General features: G+C 41.4%; 1 pseudogene; it reads right to left on the reverse strand.

Annotated features, from left to right (window-relative positions):
• Positions 1 to 300: 300 nt before the first annotated feature.
• LOC118677367 lies at positions 301 to 1,576 on the reverse strand (annotated as a pseudogene).
• Positions 1,577 to 11,545: the final 9,969 nt, after the last annotated feature.

Here is an 11,545-nt window from a genome sequence, read left to right on the forward strand (position 1 = left end):
AGACAGAACCCTGCCTCCTTAAGTGTTGGTTGAAAGCTCGGGCCCAGATATCAAGGCTCAAAGTTTGTGCTTCTTTGTATAGTCTGTGTTCCCTGTTGGCACCACCAGGCTAAAGATGGACAGAAGAATAGCTGAGTCTCTCACCCCATGGCAGAGCACCCAGCCTGAGCTCCATCTCAGAACATCACAACAGCCCTTTAACACTGGCAAGGTGTCCAAGAAAACCCACAGGTGTCACATAAAAGCCCCCTGAGCAGGATGTGATGCACAGTTCCACGGGAGAACTGGGTGGTGATGTCCCTAGGGAAGCTCTGCTGTTTTCAGATGGGCACCAGGCCTTGGGCGGGGGAGGCGGGGCATACAGGGTCACCGAAGCAATGTGATTGTTTTGCATAACCTCAAAGACCATCAGCTGAAGACCAAAGCAAAATGTGGAGCCAAATAGGTTGGTGTTGTTTGGGGAGGAGGACCTGTGAAGGACAACAGGCTTCTCCACAGGGTGACCCAGGAGCTCCTGGGTCTTGTCCCACTTGCTATAGGTTGTGCATGTTTCTGTCAGACCATCTGCATTTTCTTTCTTTATGGCTATTGGGATCTTGAGCTCACAACGGTGATAAATGTTAAAATTATAATGCCCAGAATAATTGGTGTGAAGGACAAACTTCTTCACTTCATGCATATTTGAGTCAAAGAGCATGTCCACTCTGAGAGTGAAGTTATTTAAATTGTAGTCATTGCACTTGGATGGAACTTGTTTAAGAGAGGAAGGAGAATGAATGTTCATCATGTCTTTTGACTTATAGAAGACCTTGTGTGGAGAAACAAGCATGCTAAGAATGTCTTGGCAAGAATCACCAAAATACACTGAATGTTCAAATACCCACATCTTGGCATCTGCTAACAGGCCAGGTCCACAACCTGCAACAAGTAGGCAAAGTCGTAAACCTTAAGGTCCAGTTCCATCTCAAAGAACATCTACACTCTCAGCATACACAGTGTCCAGGAAACAGCTCGGGGTCATCACGGGAGCCTTGGTATCCTGTAGGCTGTTTCCACTGTAGATGTTCATTTATTTCACAGTTGATCTGTGGGGTATCTGGAGAGAAGCCAGACCATGGGCAACATTGGGCTCATACTTGGGTGCCTCTGTCTGCGAGTCTAACTGAAAAGAGGAAGACAGTCCTCTGAAGTTGAGTGGAAGAACTGCTCAGTGGAGTGGTACACTCCAGGATGGGTTGCACCGAAAGACTGGTCAATCTGCTCCATGGTGGGAGCTATGGCCTGAGAGTTAAAATGTATTCCACAATATTTTAACTTTATTTTAGTCAAATAATATACTTCAATCACCTTAAGTCTCTGATTGAAAGCATCAAACAGTAGTTTGATCTCATCCTCTCTCAGGTTAAGGATGAGGTCATGGCTTAGAGGAGACTGTTCACTGTAGAGAACCTGGACATTTTGATGATGGCACAGTGCTTCTGAAGAATGGCTACTGCCTGAGCCAGAGAAATTCTCAACATGAATTTCCATTGCTATTCCCCATAGAGCCCTTGGGCACCACCACCAGATAGAGCATTGGATTGGCTTTCTGGCTGGGGCAGAGGGACCAGAGCTCACCTCACCAGCAGCTTCCGTAGTAGGGGCAGTGGCAGCAGTGGTAGCATCTCTCTATTTTTCTACTTACTGGAAGAAAACAGCCTAAGTGCTTAATAGATCCAGGAAGTAAGTATTCAAATGTATTTGAGTCAGCATGGATTCACTGTATATGGACCCTGGTTATCTGTGCTTTTCTTATCACTCATTATGAGAGTTAAGATGTAACTGAATCTTAGTGTTATCTGCAAATCTATAATAATAAAAGCATCATAGGCAAATCGACTGAACAACTGAACAGCAGAATGACCGTCCCGACGACCTTCCGGATGACCATGCTATGACATACTCACACAGGGGGACTTGTCATGCCCCATGATCACCCCAAAGAGGTAGGCCCAGGCCACCCAGCTGGCAGTGCTGAGGTGGGTGGGCAGGGCCTCCCTCTGCAGGGCGATCAATCTGGGGACCCTGTGATCGATGGCCCCACAGAGGGAGGCCCAGACCACTGGCCAGTGACGCTGTGGTGGGTGTGTGGGGACGGCCAGCAATCGCCCCACAGAGGGAGGCCCAGGCCAGCCAAGCCATTGCATCCTATGCCTGTCACCCGCAGAGGGAGGCAACTGGTGGCAGGGGAGGGGTGGGCAGTGCCACACAGATGGCAAGCAGTGGCAGTGGCGGGGGTGGGGCCAGCTGCTGGCAGCCTGGGGAAGGAAAGCCCTAATAGGCCCTGACTGCCGGCCAGGTCTAAGGACTCTACCTAGGGGTCCCGGATTGCGAGAGTGCCCAGATTGGGCTGAGGGACACCCCACTCCCATGCACAGATTTTGTGCTCTGGGCCTCTAGTTGTGCTACAAGTTGATATTGTCTTCATTTACCAAATTGAAATCTTTATATGCTATAATTGAAATACAGATTAAGTGATCAAAAAGGATTGCTCTTTAATATGTGAAGTTAAAATATTTGTTGTAAATTTTCTTTAAAATTGGGGCATCTGTTATTGAGTTAATATTTTCCAACTCTACTTTTCCCCAATTATGAGCAAAAACAACTTGAGTAAAAAGTGTGCCTCTGCAATTGATTAGATCTAGGTTTCACTTTTGGATCCACCAATTTTTATTTTTATTTTTTTGTGGTAAAATGTGAAAAAGTACACACACACAAATTATAATTGTGAGGGACCATTGTGAGAATTAAGTAAAATACTATATATAGAACAAGGCCTGGCATGGGCTAACTGTTCAATAAAAGGTAATAATAACCTTGCTATATAATATTACCATGTATACTAAGGGCTCTAGAAACAAATACTCTGACTTCGTTATCTGTCTTATACAATCAATATTGAAAATGTGTTTTTAGTTGAACAATTTATTTGGTATTACACTCATGAGAAAAACTTGGTAAAATAATTTGATCATTAAGAAGAAACAAATAAAAGGTCTTTGCAGGTTTTTTTCCAGAATGGAAATGGTCATGGATAAGGAACTTATTTTTCAACATTTTTCCAACATCAACTAAAATATAACAGAAAAAAAATTCAAGACATTGCGTCAGATTTCCTGAAATAAAAGATTGTAGAACAAAAGTCTTACATGTCATTTTGTTTGGGAATGAGTCATCATTACTCAACCTTATCAGATAAGGCATCTGAATTATTTTTCCTCCCTTAAAATGACAAATCCCATGAAAATTAGGGTTTCTTGTGCTATTTAGTAGCAAAATAAAAAATTGAACAATCATATTTATATTTAATTTTTTTTAAAATTAAGGAACCATGAGCTTTAATGTTTTTAAATGTCTTAACTATTGGCTCATATTTAACATTACCATGCCATTGGGTAATTTATTCTCATTTCTTCATTTTGGATTATTAGATTTATTATCAATATATCTTATATCTTATTTTTACATTTTCTTTAATTTTTAGCTTGTAATTATACTATTTTTCATCATATGTATATATTTTTGTCTATCAAATGATACTGATTTGTCATTTTTCATACTGATAGAATTTTTAAAATAGATTTGAAAAAGCTAATCAGCCGGTGTGGCTCAGTAGTTGAGCCATAGACCTGTGAACCAGGGGGTCACGGTTCAATTCCTGGTCATGGCACATGCCCTAGTTGTAAGTTTGATCCCTAGTAGGGGTCAACCAATGGATGATTCTCATTATTGATGTTTTTATCTCTCTCTCCCTCTCCCTTCCTCTCTGAAATCAATAAAAATATATATTTTTTAAAAGCTAATCTAAATAACATTAAATAAATAATAAGAGAGCATCAAGGTATATTTAAATGACAGAAGGTTTTGAAACACTGTAGTGTGATAAACTTTGAGGATCAAGTTTCAATGACATTGTTTATTCTTGAATTTTTAGGGTCAATGAAAAATAGGAACATAAAGAACTGCAACTATTCTTTCCACTAGTGTATCTTTAAAACCGGATAACAAATTTAAGAACATTATCTCATTTTTGCCTTTAAATTATCAGAAATTTCAGTTACTATTTATTAAAAAAAATCAAATATGTTTTCACTTATTTTTATTTCAAATCAGTCTGATACTTGCAAATAGGGACAGAAGTGATTATGACAATAATTGCTCTCAAAGTATTTGAAATTTAATAGTGGAGGTAGAAATACAAACACATACTGTAATGAAAGAAAGAGAGGAGAGAGATAAAAAAAAACAACAAAAAAACAAACAAACAAACAAAAAAAACTAGACGACTAAAAGGAGCTGGTAGCATTTGATTATAGGCTTGAGAGTGAGAAGGTAAAATGCTGGTGTAATAAAGGAGTCCGGGTATACAGAGATATGTCAACAAAGTTCTGCTAGTGAAGAAGGTGAAGGATATATTTAGAAATTAACACCCCCCAAAAAAATACAGTTTAAAAAAATGGGCAGAAGACCCGAATAGATATTCTTCCCAAGCAGATATAGAGATGGCCAATCTATATATAGAAAAGCCAAGTGACCAGAATGATGGAATGACTGGAATGACCAGAATGACTGGTTGCTATGACACACACTGCAGTGGCCAACCGGCCTGATCAGAGCCCCTATCCCCCCCAACCTTCCATGGCCCCTCCCCTTGGCTGGCCTGGCCCCTAATCAACCCCCCCGCCCCCAACCCCGATTGAGGGCAGGCCAGCCAGCCAACTGCTTGTGGCCCCTCTCCTTGGCTGGCCCGGCCTGATCGGCCACCATCAGGGTGGGCTGGCCAGACCCCACCTGTGCACAAATTCGTTCACTGGGCCTCTAGTAGACATATAAAAAGGTGCTCAATGCCACTAATCATAAGAGAAATGCAAATTAAAGTCACAATGAGCTATCACCTCACATCTGTCAGAATGGTCATCATCAATAAATCAACAAACAAGTGTTGGTGGGAATATGGAGAAAAGGGAATTCATGTGCACTGTTAGTGGGAATGTAAATTGGTGTAGCCACAGTGGAAAACAGTATGGAGTTTACTCCAAAAAATTAAAAATAGATCTGCCATATGACCCTGCAATTTCAATTCTGATTATTTATCCAATGAAACCCAAAACACCAATTCAAAAAGATATATGTACCTTTATGTTCATTGAAGCATTATTTACAATAGACAATTTTTGGAAGAAATATAAGTGTCCATCTATAGATAAATGGATTAAGATGAAGCAGTGCATATTTACAATGGACTATTACTTAGCCGTAAAACTAATGAAGTCTTGCCATTTGCCACAACATGGGTGGACTAGAGAGTATTATGCCCAGTGAAATAAGTCAGAGAGAAGCAAATGCCATAGGATTTCACGTATATGTGGAATTTTAAAAAAATGGACAAACAAAATGGAAACAAACTCATAGATGACAGAGAATGGTTGGCAGATGGAAGGGTGGCTGGGGGGAATGGGTGAAAAGGGTGAAGGGACCAACAAGTACAAACTGGTAGTTACAAAATAGTCACAAGGATGTAAAGTACAACATAAGGAATATTGTCTCTAATATTGTAATAATTAATGGTTCCATATGGATTTATTGGGGGTGATCACTTCGTAAGTTATATAAATGTCTAATCACTGTGTTGTACACAGGATACTAATATAAGATTGCATGTCAACCTTTAATTGAAAAACAAATTAGTTTGAAAAGGAAGTCTAATGTGACTGGCCGACAAGGACATGGAGTGAAAAATTGGCCTGTGAAGGAAAAACAAGCTTGAATAGCATGCTACATAGTTCAGATTTTATCTGGGTAATTTATTAAAGCAATGAGTTAGTGAAAAGTTTAGTCACTGCACCCTTTAACATCATTATGTGCTGCATTTGGAACCAAGACAGTGTTAGAATTAATGTATCTAAAATCTCATAGGAGAAGTAAATGCAAAGGCTAGAGGTCATTATTACATTCAGAGCCATGAAATTGGAATTGGAGATATACTGAAAGACTTTGACTTAAAAAGAAAACCATCATAATTAAAGTAAGTATTAAAGAGAATAATTGACTAGACATTTGCCAACTTTGAATTAATTAGATTTAGTCTTAATTTTTAAAAGTGCTGACTGCAGCAAAATGAAGGCATCCTTCTCCAATATAGTGAGACATTAATGTTCCCATGATCATTCATTTCAAATTTGAGCTCTTCCCAACTCTAATCTATTTGTTTGTTTAAAATGAAGTGATGGTTGCAAATAACATCGCTGTCAGGAGGACCTCCATCTGGCTCTAAATTACTCATATGAAAGGCATTTTACCTGCCTTGCATGCCCTCATTCTTGGTTTGAGGTTAAATTACTCTTGAAATCAGGAAGTTAAACAACAAATTATGAAAATCTAACCAAATGATCTACATTCCTAGCTATTGCTTTACGCTTGTGTATGTGTGCTGAGTGCATGGGCAGGCATAGAAATGCCTGCTTTTAGTGAAATGAGCAGGTATGATATATATAGATTAGGTTCTTCCTGTCATTAACTGAGTTTCAAACCCGTCCCTTCTCCCAGTAGTGAATCATGTTGACAGAATGTGTTACATTTTATAAGTTTCTGTTCTCTGTTCAGATCATTTGTAGTTGAAGCACACTTGCCACCATTTTAAAGAGCTCTACAGCAGCCCTGGTCCCACTGTTGCTGCTCCCATGTGCTGACAGCACCGGCACCGCTTGCACCTGCTGATGGCGTGGAGTGACTGGGGCCAGTGCCAGCAGTGGTGTGAGCAGGGCCAGTACTGTCAGCGGGTGCAAGCAGTGGCTGCTGGCCCTGATACCCCCTCAGGAGCAGGGGGAGGTGGAGAAGCCCTTAGGGGTGATCATGGCCACCAGCTGCTGCTCACACCCAATGATGTTGCCCAGTGATTGGGATCAGTGCCAGGCACCAGTAGCAGGTGTGAGTGGCAGCTCCAGCGCCTGCTGAGGATGTTAGTGGAGCTGGTGCGAGCACTGGGTGGGACTGGAGTGCGCAGGAGCAAAGAATTTTCAGTAACCACCTGAGGCTCACCCTGATGACAGGAGACTGGTCCCCTGCCTTGGTCTGGCACCCCCACTCACCTGCTCCACCATCCTGCCACAGCCAATGCCCGCCATGTTCCACACACACCCCCTGGTGGTCAGCACACATCATAGAGACCTGTTGTTCGGTTGTTCTGGTTGTTACACTGTTCGGTCTATTTGCATATTAGCCTTTTATTATATAGGACTAGAGGCCCGGTGCACAAAAATTTGTGCACTCGGGGGGGGGGGGGCCCTCAGCCCGGCCTGTGCCCTCTCGCAGTCTGGGACCCCTCAGGAGATAACGACCTGCTGGCTTAGGCCCGCTCCCGGGTGGCAGAGGGCAGGCCCAATCCCTAGGTGCAGCCCCTGGTTGGGCTTAGAGCAGGGCCGATTGGGGAGTTGGGGTGCTGCCCCCTGTCATGCACAGAGCAGGGAGGATTGGGAGGTTGTGATGCCACCCCCAGTCACGCTCAGGGTAGCGCCGATTGGGGGTTTGGGGCACCGCCCCCGTCACACTCAAGGCAGGGTTGATGGGGAGGTTGTGGCGCCACCCCCTGTCATGCACAGAGCAGGGCCCATCAGGAGGTTGAGGAGCTCCCCCCTGTCACACACAGAGCAGGGCTGATCAGGGGGTTGGGGCGCCGCACCCTGTCACACACAGAGCCTCAAGGCGATCAGGGGGCTGGGGAGCTCCCCCTATCAGGCACAGAGCAGGGCTGATCAGAGGGTTGGGGTGCCTTCCTCTGTCACGAACAGAGCAGGGCGATCAGGGAGTTTGGGTGCTGCCCCCTGTCACACTGATCCCGGTGCCGGTAGGCCTCTCGGCTCCGCTGATCCTGGTGCTGGGAGGCATATTACCCTTTTACTATATAGGATAGAGGCCTGGTGCACGGGTGGGGCCAGCTGGTTTGCCCTGAAGGGTGTCCTGGATCAGGGTGGGGGTCCCCACTGGGGTGCCTGGCCAGTCTGGGTGAGGGGATGATGGCTGTTTGCAGCTGGTCACACACCCTTCAGGGTGAGGGTCCCCACTGGGGTGCCTGGCCAGTCTGGGTGAGGGGCTGAGGGCTGTTTTCAGGCTGGCGGGTGACTGAAGCTCCCAACTGCTCCTTTTTTTCTTTTTTTTTATTCTGGGCCAGCTTTAGCTTTGAGGCTTGGCTCCAGCTCTTAGGCCTCCGCTGCTGAAAGCAGGTTTCTGGCCTTTGTTTCCCTTCTGTATTTGAAACAATGTTGCGATCCTGCTGGTTGAAGCCGGGTTGACTAGAGCAGGTTTATGGTGTTTTGTTTAGCTTCTATATTTGTTACATAGTTGCTTAGAGTTGCAGCTCAGAGGCCTGCAGTGGCAGGCGGGGAATGTTGGAGTCCTCCGTCACTGAAGCAAGCAAGCCTCATGTTAGTTTCAAGCTGCCTGGCTGCCGGCCGCCATCTTGGCTGGCAGTTAATTTGCATATTGCTCTGATTAGCCAATGGGAAGGGTAGCAGTCGTACGCCAATTACCATGTTTCTCTTTTATTAGATAGGATAGGGAAGAAAAGCTACGTGCAGGAGGAAGGGTATAGCAGGATGAGGGGTGCGGGGTTGTGGTCAGTGTGTCTGCTCAAAGAATCTTGAAGTCCAATGACAAGGTAGTTAATCTTTTTATGCAGGCAAACAGCTTATCCCACTCCCAGAATCAGAGAAGGGACTGCATTCCTGGGGCAAACTCCCAGAGGCAGTCAGCGTTGCAACACAGCAACCAGATCAGGTTGATTAAGACAGAACAGTCGTGATTAATAATATCTATTAGCATTACTAGTGCCCTACTATTTCCACCACCCCTATCAGCAACATCTTAGCACAGAAGATTTTTAATAGGAACAAGATCCTTTCAACCACTCTTTGCTTTAGACTTCTAACTTTGTTACCTGTATGGTCATTTAGAATTGGCACATTGATGGCTATATCTTATCCAAGGTACACATATATGAATTTAAAAATCCTTTAGATGTGCCCAGCTGGCATGGCTCAATGGTCATGATTTGATTCCTTGGTCAGGGCACATGCCCAGATTGTGGGCTTGATCCCCAGTGTGGGGTATGCAGGAGGCAGCTGATAGATGATTCTCTCTCACATTGGTGTTTTTATCTCTCTCACCCTCTCTGTAATCAATAAAAATATATTTACAAAAAATCCTACAGGTTAGTAAATTAATCCTAATCTTCATATTTGCATCACTTTGATTTTTCTGCCATTATTGCAATAATGTTTTAAGGCATTAATATAATTCAATCATCAAACATCCCTTTAGTAATTGCTGTTTTCACTTAAAAGTAATCTGTGATGCTGTTTTTCTCAAGTAAATTAACTTTAACCAACATTGTATTAAATTACTTTCAACTACACTTTATTTTTTCTAACCAAATGGCAACTCTTTCTCATGCCTATTCCAGATGGGGGTTGTATAAATAGTAATATAGTCAATCATGCAATTTCTGCATATCCCAAAAGTACATCCTGGGAAAAGAAAAATGAAATTTTAATTCAATGAAATTATTAGTAAACTATTTGTGAAATAAGTGGGGCTCAGAGAAGAACACATCAAGATAGAAAGTTGCATTTGAAGAATTTTGAGGATAATAATACATGGGGAAATCTACCCAGTACATTCAGAAGGATGGTACTAACATCCACATTATGCATTGACTGTGTTTACCAGATTTCTAATATATTTAGGGGACTTATGTAAAATGAAATAATTTAGTCTGTAACATCTATAGATATGTTCCTAGAGAGTTAGGGAAAATACATTCCTGCTCTTGTAATATTATAATTTGTATTTATCTTTCTTTAAAATTTTCAGTGCATTCTGTAGTGAAAATTACTCTTAATGTGAGAATCAGGGGAGCTAGATTTAATGCTGGCTTATTAGGCAAACAACTTAACCTCATTAAATTTTATGTATTTCTTTATGTTTTAAAAATAGTAAGTTAAAATAGTACTCTCTGATATTCACTCCAGCTTGAACTTCTAGGGCTATCTATCATCCAACTGACTTCCTTGTCAGGAAGAGGGAGCTAACCTTTACTTTGGTCTTATTTGGAAGAACCAAAATAGAATGTCATATTGTTTATAGGACACTGGGTTGGGAAAAGGGATCTAGTTTCTTGCTTTTGGATCTAATTCAACCTTACTAGACCATGTTGTCTCAAGTGTGGTTTTAAAAGTCAATGAAAATTAGAGCAGTTCTTTTGGCAGTAGAAGTAAAGCTGTATAAACCCTTGCTATTTATTTATAGACATTCCCTATTAAGAAACAAATTGTCTGAAAAACCTAAATACAAGTCTTGGAATCAATCATTTTGGATGTTATCTATGGCACTCACATTTTGTCTTTGACCAAAGTCATAGCATTTGGTAGGCCTCTATTGTTTGTTGTTGGGTTTTTTGTTTGTTTGTTTGTTTGTTTTTTCAGTAAAATAATGAGACTTTTCAATGTTCTTAACACAGTGTAAATGTGTGAAGAAAAATGTGGCATTCACAGAGAATTCTGCAAACTTGAGATCTTGATTAATGGTAACATTAAATTCTGATTTTATGTGTATGGGAAATACAGAAAAATCCAACTCTAAAGCATTTTGGTAGATTACAATTAAATTACACCTCTGACCAACCCCAGAATGCCACACATTGGGATGCATACATCACTAGCAACATTTTAGAATGGTTTCTGTCTGGCATCCCCTTGATTTCAGTTTCATTCTATGTACATAGAGAAGATTGAGTTATTAGTTAGGTTATTTTCTGATCTAAATTCTTCAAGACGAGGGTGAACCTCTCTCCATGTACACTTATTTCAAAGCAACTAAATGTTTGACTGATTTTAATCGTTTAAAACATTTTTTAAATACTAATTTGTCTATTGACGGACTACAAAGTTGGGGTCATTATTCTTCTCTATGTTAGACAATATGCAAGACAAATGTACAGTTTGCCAAGTTTTATTTGTCCAGGCCACAGAAATACATGCCACAGCGAATAACCTTGGAAATGGGCAAATGCCTACCACAAAATGTGGAAGAGCAAATACCTTGACCAAGACAATTGTGGGGCTTTTATTTTGTGGTATATTATTGTTTGGGGGCTTTCTGGGTTTCTTTCTGGCAAAATTTCTTGTCCATATCTAGTAAAAAGTTTCATATTAGAATGGCAGGCAAGGAGACAGCTACATCTCAAGTAGTAATGAATCAATATTTTTGTGTGTGTGTGTGTATTTGCAAAAGCAATCACTCTTTGCATCCTTTGTTCTAAAGGTGCATCTAACTCAGGTATTTTTTTTATTCAAATATATCCTTTATCAATATTAACTTTTATTTAAAAGATAGAAATGTATTTAAAGTACATGTGGTCTTTTTTTTTTTCAAAGCTATATCTTTTAGAAAACTATTTCAGAGGGGAGAGGGGATAGAGTGATGGAACAAGATTAATCAAAGAACATATATA

This window comes from Myotis myotis, unplaced genomic scaffold, assembly GCF_014108235.1.
Source record: "Myotis myotis isolate mMyoMyo1 unplaced genomic scaffold, mMyoMyo1.p scaffold_m19_p_2, whole genome shotgun sequence".
In the NCBI taxonomy this organism is placed as follows: Eukaryota; Metazoa; Chordata; class Mammalia; order Chiroptera; family Vespertilionidae; genus Myotis; species Myotis myotis.